Raw genomic sequence first — 13,658 nt, forward strand, 5'->3', positions numbered from 1 at the left:
TTGTAGATATGCTTTAATTGTTAAAACAATTACTAATTTGTGATATATGTTTCAAACCTATTTTTTTCTAATCTTTTCTTTGTCTATAATTATGCTCATGGCATTTCTTGGCACTTATAGTTATTTCTTCCCCACTATCCATTACATAGTCTACTTTTATAAGCTTTTCTTTTTTTGGTGTGTGTGTGTGTGTGTGTGTGTGTGTGTGTGTGTGTTGTTTTGTTTTTTTCTGTTGAGCATATGTTTAAAAGTATGAGGTAGTTGTCATAATTCCAAACAGCTTTTTTCTATAGATAGCAATTACCAAATTATATCCCATGGGATGTCTGATTCACTATTTTTATAAATACACTTCCATAGGAACTTAACCATATCTGTTTGTGCATTACTGTGTTATAATTGCAAAGCTAAGTAGTTGCAATAGAAACTTTGTGGCTTGCAAAGCCTAAAATATTTACTATCTGGACCTTTTCCAAAAAATGTTACCAGCCCTTTCTCTACATTTCTATAAGGCATGATCTTTATCTATATTTTAGGAAACATAAAATCTCAGATGACTTGGGGCTAAGAAATATTTTCAAAACTTTTGAAAAATTTGCAGCATTTATGAAAGAAAAATTTTCAAATGGCAGATCTTGGATTTTACTCAGGTCTGTCTGACACCAGAACTGAGATACCCCCATGATCTAAAAATTCATTTGTACACTCAAAGTACAACTGTACTTCATTGGGACATACTAAACTCAAATTTGGCCACAGACAATGAAGTCTTTGTGGAGGCCATACTTAATTTGTGAAAGTATATAAGCAAATTGAAAGTTATGGATGCCCTCATGAGGGTAGAGAATTTCTCATGTTCAAAGACAACTAAAAGCCCAAACGTGTCATTCACAAATAAGTATTATGATAACTACTATAACTACTGCATGTCGAAAATCTCAAAGCCATTTAAATACTTGAAATAATAATCTGTGACATGACTATATATATATACACACATATGAATATGACCTTGATAATGAGATGAAGAATGAAAAGAATTGAGTTTTCTATGCACAGTGCATAATGATAAGCAGCAGAAAGCTGTTCAATAAATTCTTAGAAAAATTGTGCTTGACTTTCATTATTTTCTAGGAAATATACTTTGCAATTGAGAAGCCTTTCTGACCTTTTTAGAAAAACAGAATAAAATAGATCAACAAAACAACTACAAAAACTGTTATTTTCCCTTACACTCTGATTTAGTGGTAGCCTCTACTTAACTGTGAGGCAAATAAAAATGTGACTGGAAATTCTCAATCTGTTAAATATTTTTTTTTATCATCCATGAAACTAAGCAAGAGAATCAAATAGTGCCTATTATTCAGTGTTTCTGTTGAAAGCAGAGAGTAGGTATTTTTCAATATACTGTATGGCTATACTTAACAAGCTGACTAGTTTGTGTTTTCATCTTCCATAATGAACGGGAAATGTTCTTTTTGAAAAACTGAAAATGAAAAATATTAATGCTCATTGTACAATATTACAATAAAGGCATTTCAAAACACTTACTGGTTTTGACTGCCAGGTTCCAAATTGTTTATCTGGAAGATGGATATCTGGATATTGCATCAAAAAACAACATTAAGATGGAAATTCAGATTCAAAATATGTAATGTTACAGCCTTTGTACATTTGACAGTGTTGATGGTGAGTCTTACTTTATTTCTATCCATTATATTACTACACTGATGACGGAGAAATTATAAATTATAAAGTACTAAATAATTATATGCCCATACTATTCCAAAAAGATTTGGCATAAATGTTGAATCACAATAAATTAAAATGGAATGATGTATTGCTTACATCTGCCAAGTATTCTTCAAATATATTAAATAAAAAATAAAATAAAACAATAAACAAATGTGGTGATTGGGTTTGTTTTTTAGGGATGTAGTAATACCCACATATTTTCCCCTCATTTTACTTTTGCCCCACATTTCTAGAAAGTGATTTCTAGAAAGTGATACTAAATATTCAAATCATTTCCAAGATCAAAAAATGTTTCCTTTAAAGCCAATTGCATGTGGCCTTCATGTGTATTTGTGTGTATCTATGTGCAGATATGCATATTTTGCCTTTTATCATGACTTGTGATTTTTTTTCCTGAAAGCTATACATGATGGATCAAGTAATAGGGACTTGGACAGATAGACTTTTAACATTAAGTTCTATGTTTGTCTGACTAAGAGTTAGGCTATGTTTACTGTTTGCTGGACCTATAGGTGTCAGAGCCTTCCATTTCCTTCCATGTCCTTTCTTGTCTTCCTGTTGTCTTTGGCTTTCCCCAGGTACTCTTTCTTTGTTCAACAGAGTGTGCGCCTTGAAACACTTTTCAGCTGTGTGCCCCTATTATTATACAGGAGCCCTGGTGAAGAGCTACTAAGATACTGGTGGAGGGAAATTATTCAGTAAGCCCATGATTAGGTTTCAGTCGTTCAGTGGATTGGTGTCCTTGTCTTAGAACCTTCACAAGTTCTTCTTAGCTTAGGTGGGATTGGCAGACCAGAGGTCGCTAGAGGTGGGTAATTTCCCTTCCCCCAAGTGGGATAAAGCTTTGGTGAGGTCTTTTCTCTTTCTGGGTAATATTTTGTTATGGAGAACAGTTGGGGTTTACTTCAAAATGATTAGTCGTCCCCTTCCCTGATAATACAGAAGAGGATTTTCTCTGCTCTTCATCTAGAGAACTTGGTAGGGTTCTTGTAGTAAAACTCAAGTCTGGCCATCATCTTAGGCTAAGCAAGCACAAGTGTTTTTGATGTTGTTGTTGTTTGTTTGTTTTTTAAATGTTTTATTTATTTCTGAGAGAGAGAGAGAGAGCGCGTGAGCAGGGGAGGGTCAGAGAGAGAGGGAGACACAGAGTCTGAAGCAGGCTCCAGGCTCTGAGCTAGCAGTCAGCACAGAGCCCGAAGCGGGGCTCGAACCCACGAACCGCGAGATCATGACCTAAGCAAAAGTCAGACGCTTAACCGACTGAGCCACCCAGGCGCCCCAAGCACAAGGTTTTAACTCTTAGGCTAGTGTACATTCAGCTTCTGCAATTTATTAAAGTCACTGTTCAGACGCTCTAGTGACTTCTGCTTCAGGTAAGCTGGCCTGTACTTTCTGATTTCGCCTGTATCTCCAGGTTAGAAGGTGACAAATTGCACCATGACCTCAATTCTCTGATGGATCTAAAGAAAGTTAATGTATTTCACCTTGTTCAGTTTTCTTCTTCTTGTGAGTGAAAATAATGACTTGCAAGCTCTTTACTTGTTAGAAGGGAAACTGGAATCCAACAGTGGTGTTTTTAAATAACTTGTGAATTGAAATGCTTACTGAAAAAAAAGTTCAGAGTAAAATATGTATCTCAGTAAGATATGCCAAGTGTGTTCTCCAGATTTAGTATCTCTTGGCATTCCTCTTATTATCCTGAAGGTATCTGTATCCAAAATATTCAGGGTTAAATTTAAGTGAATAAATTTAAGTGAAAAAATAACAACCATTGAAACATTCCATATGTATCAGTTACTTGGGGCCACTTTAGAACAAGAGGCAATTTTCATTTGGTTCTAGAGACTTCTTCTACCTTTGAATCTTTCAGTTTTATGGATACCCTTTGGGTTACATATTGACTTACTGAAAGAAGGAAAGGAATATAATGTTTTGTAGGAGAAGATGTTGCAATTCATCATGGAAACCCAAAGTGATACCCAAAGCAGTCATAGTAAAAACAAAATGCTTTTTGACTTTAAAAATGTATAATTATAATAAATACTAATGCTTTACTGTGCTTAGAACTATTTTATTCAAAAGCATGGAAGCATTGAGGTAGTTGTAGACAAAGATAATTTTTTTTCATGAATACCGGAAGTACAAATGTTTAGTAAGACAGAAGAAACCATGAATATTACAATGTTGTTTACTGTACAAAATACAATTAGAGCTCACAGGTATCTCTCCTTAAAATGCAAACTCATAAATTTTCCTTGAGAGTTTAGAATTAATGAGGCCTTACAAGATGTTATTAACCACTTTCATAAATGACTGTCTGTGAAAAAATTGAATATTTCTAAGACCTACTAAGAGTTAGTAACCAGTAAATTATTCCAGCTAAATGATACCTTCCTTAGGCTAGGTTGTGAGCCAAGGTAATATGTATAAGATATTGAATTCTCTCTGATATGCATTCATTTTAAGTCCAATGATAGCCTCATTCTCTTGAACTTTCACCAGATAGTAAGTAACAGAGCAGATGAAAACTCTTAGGAAAAGTATATAAATAAAGAAAAAAGTTACAGTTGGGGTGCCTGGGTGGCTTAGTCAGTTAAGCGTCCGACTTTCGCTTAGGTAATGATCTCGCGGTTCGTGGGTTCAAACCCCACCTCGGGCTCTGTGCTGACTGCCAGCTCAGAGCCTGGAGCCTGCTTCAGAGTCTGTGTCTCCCTCTCTCTCTGACCCTCCCCTGCTCACACTGTCTCTCTCTCTCCTAGAAATAAAGAAAACATTAAAAAATTTAAAAAAAAAGTTACAGTTAAGAGATAAATAGACCAACAAAACAAAACAAACAAACAAAAAAGAAACTCTGACACCAAGCTTAAAGAAATAAGATCCTCAATGTTGTGTGTTCTTGACCTCAAATGGTAATACACTGTGCCATTTTAGCTTAATCTGAAGTGAATAAAATTTTTGTTTGTTTTAGTTTTTATTTAAATTCCACTTAGTTAACACACAGTGTAATATTAGTTTCAGGTGTAGAATTTAGTGATTCAGCACTTCCATACAATGCCCTGTGGCTCATCACAAGTGCACCCCTTAATCCCATCACCTGTTTCACCCATCCTCTCCATCCACCTCCCCTCTGGTAACCATCAGTTTGTTCTCTATAGTTAAGAGTCTTTTTCTTGGTTTGCCTCTCTTTCCCTCTTTCTCTTTTCCCCTTACCTTGTTCATTTCATTTCTTAAATGGAGTTAGAGAGTATTAGGTTTATATATACAATGGAATACTACTTGGTAATAAGAAAGAATGAAATCATGCCATTTGCAGCAACATGGATGGGACTGGAGAGTATTATGCTAAGTGAAATAAGTCAGTCAGAGAAAGACAAATACCATATGATTTCACTCATATGGGTAATTTAAGAATTTAAGAAATAAAGTTTTAACATGTATCTTTCACTTAGCTTTTTAGCACTCCAAAAGCATAAAAACAAATAAAAATTACTTAAATATTTCTATTAAAACAAAGCAACATTAACACAACATTAGAAACTCCTTTAGTAGTTACAACATTAGGACCTCTTTAAACTTAAAAATAGAGTAATATATTTCTATAACCCCTAAAATATAGTCACGCTACTCTTTTAATATAGGTTTTATTATTGTTTAGTCATGATAAGGTCAACAGATCAGGAGATGTGAATGTCATTGAAAATACAGCTTATTATGTCCACAGACCTCAAGAGTAAGGGACCCTCCATTGAGTAAGAGGTCACATGGGAAGCACCAGGTCAGTCAGGGGTCAGGGAGGAGGAGAGTAATTATGGTGAAGACTTATATTGTGGTTTCCATGGGAAGGAATGAGTGAGACAGAGAAAGAAGATTTAGAAATGGCTAGTTTGAATAATTTCAGTAGGCTCTGGAGTATAGGGACTGTCCTCTGGTTAGTTGGGGGTGATTAGGACCAGTGGATTATGCCCAGAGTATGAGAGCTTGATAAAGGAGTAGCTGGGCAAAGAACTCTGGGCTGGTTGGTTTGTATTTGAAAAGTGCTCTCATGGTGGGTTGTTTACTATCTCTAGCAACTGACTAACCTGGGAGGGGCTACTACTCCTACTCCTACTCCTACTCCTACTACTACTACTACTACCACTACTAACACTGGGGTCAATAAGACTCCAGATGTCAAAATCTCAATGCAGAAAACAAAGGACATGGCTAACATAGATACATTCTACACTGTAGATACATTTTCTTTGAAAATGAAGTAATTTATGTTCTTGAAATAAAATATTACAATTTATGTTCTGCCTCATTTCAAGCAATCATTTGGTTTTAGTGAGTCCTCCCACTGGATGATGTGTTGATAACAAATGCAGCAACAAACATTTCCAAATGTTTTCATTAAGTCAAATATCTTTGTAAGGTTAATTAATAGAGTGTAAATGTATGTTCTGCATGCAGTTAAAAAAATCAATAAACTGTGCTGCCTTGTTGCCTTAAGCCACAATAAAATTCCAGGAGTCCATTGTTGAAAATAACACGTCTTAGATGATATTGAAAATAATTAGACTATAGTAAAAAGCAATCAATCAAACAAACAAAAAACATTGGATATGATTTGACTACAAAAAAGATATTAATCAGATAATAATAAGTCTAATTTTCCAAAAGCACTATTGAATTCTCTATCTGGGTCCTAACCTCTCCTAGTAAAATTCAAAAATATGAACATTCTTAATTTTTTTCTAAGAATTCCAAGAGAAAGAAAACATGAATTACAGAATTCTATAAATTATACACGATGTTTATATATTTATCTTTACTGAGTCTCCTCAGTCAAGCACAATTTCACTGTTAACAGTTTATAGGCATCCTTGTATAAATCTTTCATCCACAACATACTTTTCTCATTCTCCTCACATTTCCAGAGTAAACATTCCCTTTCTTTTCCATTGTAAAAAAATGTATTTAATTTTATTGTGATTTTTCTTTAATATATAATGATCAATTATCTGAAATTAAGGGTGTCTTCTTAGTCTTTCTTACATTAAAGTGTGATATTGAAAAAGAAAGCTACAAAATAAGTATTTTAAAATGTTGACACAAAATATTGAGGCTTAAAAGCAAATAGATGTTGTTATTTTTTAAAATATTTAACCATAATATTAAAGAATTTTATTGAGTTTAACTAAATGATTTGGTCTTAAAGGCAAACAGTTGCCTAATAATCATTTAGGGGCCTTGAGATCCATGATACTATTGATTGATACATACATATAAGTGATATCTTTTAATCAATCTTCTTAAAGAAAGTGGACTAGACAGTCTTTGCTATGTCTTCCAAGCATATAAATATGGTTTAACAATTAACTAATAATCCCATAGTGTCTATTTGGGCATCTTGCAATTGCGAATTAATAAAAATGGTAGGCAGCATGTTTTTTATGAAGATTACTACCACGCAGAGTCAAAACTTAGCTACAGGACTGCCTCTCTTTTGTCTTCTCTATCTGTATAAAAATGTATGTATTTTAGGATGCTACATATTTTTCTTTTCTATTTTTCCATAATGTGTATTGACTGGTAATATCAATTGCATTAATTAAACTATCGCCAAATTTATAAATATCAGTACATTGCTTATAGACAGTCTGTTCACTCTGCTGGCATTCACCCACCTACATAAGTTCTTCATATGTGTATATTTTACAATAGAGCGGATGCCATTTCTGTTTGTGTCCTCATGAGTAAGTGACAATCATATGTTTTTTATATTAATAAATGCTGAGAAGTTAGTTGACAATTGTTTCATGTGTAAAGTGATATATAATCAACACCCCAGTTTCAAAATAACAGGAAATCAGAGTAGAGAAAATAACAAACTCATGTTTAATACTCAGTTTGATATATGATTTCCTATTTACAATTTTTAAAGATAAAGGAGAAAAGTTTTACAAATACTTTCGTTGATTTTGAGAAATGTTTGGATGTATTGGGTTAAACTGTCTTCCTTACACTCTTCCATACGACTTACAATTTATATGATGCATAACTGGAAGTTGTTTGGTAAGAGAAAGAGAGGCTTTTGGTGTTTAGACAGATCTAGGATCAATGGTCAGCTCAATCATTTTTTTGTGTAAAGTCATTTAGTTATTTAAAATCTTTTAACTCTGTTTTCTCATCTCTCAAATTGGCACATGGAAATAATAAGCATATCTCTAAAATTGTTTTTTTTAATTATTAAAGAACTTTTTTTAATGTTTATTTTTTAGAGAGAGAGACAGAGACAGAGCATGAACAGGGGAGGGACAGAGAGAAAGGGAGACACAGAATCTGAAGGAGGTTCCAGGCTCCTAGCTGTCAGTAGAGAGCCCCATGCGGGACTTGAACTCACTAACCTAACTCTGAAATCATGACCTTAGCTTAATGGACTGAGACACTCAGGTGCCCTGAGGACTGTTTAAAAATATATAGATGAGATAATATTCCAAGTGAGAGATCAACTTCTAAATTAAGATTGATTACCTGACACTCAATAAATGATACTTAATGTGTGTGTCTGCATGTATCATAATCTTCACAGTTCTGAAAAGAGTTATCTTATGTACCTTGGATATTATTTCCTCTTCCAGTTATGCATGCCTTGTCATCTTTTACTTCCTGGCTTAAACATTATCTCCTTACTTTGGTGTATTCTATCTTTGGTAAGACATGCAAAAGTCTAATGCGATCTGGCAATCATGTGCATTACAGTTTCTAATGTATGTTACAGAATGATATTCTCTGACACTCTTTCATTTCTGTGTTTTTACTTAATTGTCACAATTAGCAAATTCTCTTCAAATAAATATAGTCACTTTGCTAGGCACCGTGATTACAGAAAGGAAGGAAGCTGCATTCAGTATCTTTAAGAGTTCACAAATTACATAAACCTGTAATTCTAGACTTAGTTTTATATACTCAATTCATCAAAACACTGAACCTTAACTTTTCCCTGCATTATATTTTGTCATTCATTTTGAAGCCTCTTAATCTACCCCAAAACAAGTAATACACACACAGTTTGTAAAACAAGTAGCACAAACCCTCCCAAATAATATTTGCTCACCAGGCTGTAGTTGTGCAGATTTGCATTTTAACCCACAGTCTTTGCTATTTCTAGAAATGTCACAGCATTTTATATAACGTCTAATAAGTTGATGTCATGGTAGGTATGTTACAGTATGAAGAGAATTAGCCCAGCTCTTCTCAAATGTTACATTATACATGGATATTTATCACCTGAGAAACATGTTTAAAGGCAGAGTTTGATCCTATTGGTCTGAGGTCTGAGATTCTGCGTGTCCAATAAGGTCCCAGATAAAGCTGATGCCACTATGAAAGGAATGTACTTTGAGCAGGCTGTAAAATTTTCTTGGTTCAAGTTTCTGTACCAAATTGTAGAAGTCCTTTAAATTTTGGGGAATTACTTCCTTTGACTACAAATTGGGTAGAGCACACCAAACTATTTTTGCAATGTTTAGAGCATCAAAAAACATCATTCCCAAATATACTTTATAAGCCATAAAGTTGTATATAGATTAGAGAAAGTGATTGGTTTTTTTGTTTTAGATTGTTATCATTTAAATAACCTACATAATGTGATTCCTGTTTGATTTATATCCACAAATACCTGAGAATCTATTTTTGGCTTTTGTTCAGACTAATTTACCTATGAGTGAGCCATGTGGCTTCTGAGTCTTATTATATCATACTGATAAGGATTTTCAGATTTACTAGTATTCTCAGTAGAAAGTATTGTCAGACAGTATTATTGAACCATGATATTTTATCACTGTGTCTACATCTCATAGAACAATTCAGTTCTCAATACATTTGCTGAATAAAATAAATAACATATAAGTTATGACTTTACTCATTTATTGTTAGCAAATATTTGTAGGTCATATACTAAATAAAATAGGAACTATAAAACCATTCACTTCTTTGAAAAAAATGTCTATTCACATCTTCTGCCAATTTATTAACTGGATTATTTGTTTTTGAGTGTTAGAATTTGATAACTTCTTTATAGACTTTGGCTACTAACCCTTCATCTGATGTCATTTGCAAATATCTTCTCCTATTCCATAGGTTGCCTTTTAGTTTTGTTGATTGCTTCCTTCATTGTGGTTGAAGCTTTTAATCTTGATGAGGTCCCAATAGTTCATTATTGCTTTTGTTTCCATTGCCTCCAGAGAGACGTGTTTAGTACAGAGTTGCTGTGGCCAATGTCAAAGTGACTGCTGCTTACGTTCTCCTCTAGTATTTTGATGGTTTCCTGTCTCACATTTAGGTTTTTCGTTCCCCTTTGAGTTTACTTTTTGTGTATGCTGTAAGTAAGTGGTCTAGTTTCATTCTTTTGCATATGGCGGTCCAGTTTTTCCAACACCATTTGTTGAATTGGATATTCTTGGGATACTGGATATTTTTTACATATTCTTTCCTTTCCCACTTTATCAAAGGTTTGTTGACCATATAGTTATGGGCCCATTTCTCTGTTTTCTATTCTATTTATCTATGTGTCTGTTTTTGTGCCAGTATCATGTATTGATGACTACAGCTTTGTGCCATAAGTAGTCCCTCACATGTGGAATTTAAGAAACAAAACATATAAACATATAGGAAGGGGAAAAACAAGAGAGGGAGGCAAACCATGAGAGACTCTGAACTATAGAGAATAAACTGAGGGTTGCTAGAGAGGAGGTGAGTGGGGGGATGGGCTGAATGGGTGATGGACATTAAAGAGGGCACTTGTTGGGATGAGCACTGGGTGTTATATGTAAGTGATGAATCACTAAATTCTACTCCTGAAACTACACTTTATGTTAACTAACTAGAATTTAAATTAAAAAAAACTTGAGAAAACAAAAAATATATATATAAAAAGTTACTATTCTTAAGTACTCCTAATGGGATACAGAATGATTCACAGATGATTTTACAATGTGATGTGGAAAGGCAAAATAAAAACATATATAGGGTGATGGTGGCACACAAAGAGAAGATTCTGGCATATTCTTGTGATTAAATTGTTCAATAAGATCATGAAAGACAACAAATTGCCATGTGAAACTACAATCACAAAATTTCCCTAAAAGTGTTTTTAGACAGTCATTTATATAATGAATAAATCCAATGTCCTTCAAGGTTTTTCCATTTGCATAGTTTTATGAATTTTTAAGGTTTCTTTCTTTCTTTCTTTCTTTCTTTCTTTCTTTCTTTCTTTCTTTCTTTCTTTCTTTCTTTCCTTTCTTTCTTGTCAAGATACATAAGAAACCCAGAGCAATAACAATGCATGATGTAAGAAACCTTTGTATGGACCCAGATAAAGAATTTGATTAATGGAAAGGGAAAATTAGTCCTGATGGAGATATACTGTAAAAGGTTAAGTAACAAGATTGGACAATAATTTTGGAATATAAATGAAGACTAGAAAGGAGGTTAAGACATTGCCTAAATAGACTCATTGAGACTGCCTACCTCAATTTGTAGGTATAACTGCCTACAAATAAAATAAATACACACATAACTATAACAAATGCAACCACTATAAAACCATCGCCATCCAATTCATTGGCTTGATTCCAAGGGCTTCACAGAACATAATGGTATGAAATCTTATGTCTTTCAGGGAAGAGTATAAATACTAACAGAGAGTGATTTTTTTTTTTTGAAACACATAGTGGTGTTTTCTTTCACTCATCCAAGGGATTATAAATAAGTCAAGAACGTTTCTTTCATAATACCTATTGAGAACATTTGCTGAAAAAGACTGGCAGTTGCTTGGTTTCTTTTTATCTCAGTGGTTTAGTCGTATGAGATCATTCCTTGTTTTTTATGCTACTGTGTTTGAAATGAAATCTCTCTCCTTGGTACTTGAACTCTTTATAAGAAGTCAAATGTCTTTGTCTAGCTATCATGACTCCCTCTCATGTGAGTAGTTGAATTCCCAAAGATAGATTTAAAAGATGAGAAAATATATCTAATATCTGCATAAGTTGAAACTTTTGTTTTCCCTTACCTGTCGCTATGTTCTTTTATCAAGAAAAATAAATGACGCTTTTTTGTTCCCTTAAATCACTGTTGAAGATATATTTTCACATTTAAGTTCTGCAACGTCTTAAAGGGATCATCTTAATGTTCTCGATCAAAGCATTATAAAAGAGTATGTACTGATAAACATAATTTTTTCCTCAAGGGAATTAGCTTTTATAGTTGACCTAGCAACGAGATACCAAATTAATTGTTTTTCATAAGGGCTGTTAATCATAATGGTGACAATTCCACACAATGAACCTACTGGTAATTGAATATTGCTGCTCTCTTTAAGTATAATTTAAATCACCCAGCATGTTTAAATGGGGCAGACGGAAGAGGTTCTAAGTGGTTGGAGATGATCCATAAGCTAATTGCTAAGCAGTGGTGGCATTTTCATTTATTATAGACCTTTCAACCATTAATTGTGTATGGTGATACAGTTCACTGGAGTTTCTCATTGAACAAGTTGCAAAGGTTAACTGGAGCCAAGTCAAAAAGAAGTCAAAAATAAGGAAGAAACATGAATCCTATCTATTGCCATGCATATAAGCAATCACTGTTTTTAAAAGTACAGATGCCAAGCAACATTTTTTTATGCTAAGATTAAAATCTGCATTTTTTTGAGGAGGGATATCATGTACCCAAATTCCTTGGGATTAAAATTTATATTGCCAGTGGTTATTTTTATATATCTTTTTATTTAAGAGAGAGCTTGAAACACTCTAACAAAGTTAACTCTTTAAGTAATACTCAGGTATTTCAGAACCAAATACATTAAATAATCTTCATATCAGAAGGAGCTGTGTATCATTCTTAAGTATTTTGACCTTTTTTCTTGTTGTTTTGGTTGTCGTGGCTACATAATACATGTCCTTTGCTTCAAAGCCTTTACCTGATTGCTGTCATTGTGATTAATTAGATTGACTTGAAAGGAAAAGTATCACCCCAGTTTCTTAGGATCTCAAGTATATAAATCATTAGGAGTTCTCTAGTTTGAAGAAGATAGCATTTTAGATGAACTTCACCCAGAAGCAATATTATTGGTGGAAAAATCTGTTATGATTATTTCTTATTGAACAAAATGCACACAGAGAGATGTGACAGAGATAGACACAGAAAAATAACTTCAAAGTAATTAGTCCTATTTTTCAAATCTTTTTAATTGCTTGTTTTTGCCTGCTTCCTATCTCCACAACTGAGAGTGCTAGGTTAAAATTTGCAATTATGTCTTTCTACTTCTCCCTATGTTTGCTCAGTTGCCTGATATTTTATTTGGAGGATATTTTATTTGGCACATCTATTTTCATGGTGATTATACTTTCTTGTTTTTCCTATTTTTGGTGAATGGGGTTCCTCTTTGCCCATTTTGAGGGCTTTCTTTTTTATTGTCTTATTTTTTTTAATTTAAAATTCAACCACAGCATTTTTTTGGCATAATAGTTCATGGACACATTTTCCATCATTTATGGGTCCTTTGTTTTTAAATTTGTCTCTTACAGAAATTCTATGATTGCATCTTGTTTGATATAGCCCAAGCTTTGAGTCTCTCCTTTCTTAACAGTGAGCTTAAAACATTTATATTTATTATATTAATAATTTAGTCCAGTATTTCATCCATCTGAAGTCATGTTTTCTAACGCTATTATTATGAAAAGCATTTCTGCAATTTACTTTTTTGTCTTTCTTAATTTTTTATTTGCTCGTTTCATATTTGTATATTTAAATTTTATTCTTGGGTGGCTGGGTGGCTCAGTCGGTTAGGCGTCCGACTTCGGCTCAGGTCATGATCTCACGGTTCGTGGGTTCGAGCCCCGTGTCAGGCTCTGTGCTGACAG

This window comes from Hyaena hyaena, unplaced genomic scaffold, assembly GCF_003009895.1.
Source record: "Hyaena hyaena isolate Hyena2069 unplaced genomic scaffold, ASM300989v1 scaffold_581, whole genome shotgun sequence".
Taxonomy (NCBI): domain Eukaryota; kingdom Metazoa; phylum Chordata; class Mammalia; order Carnivora; family Hyaenidae; genus Hyaena; species Hyaena hyaena.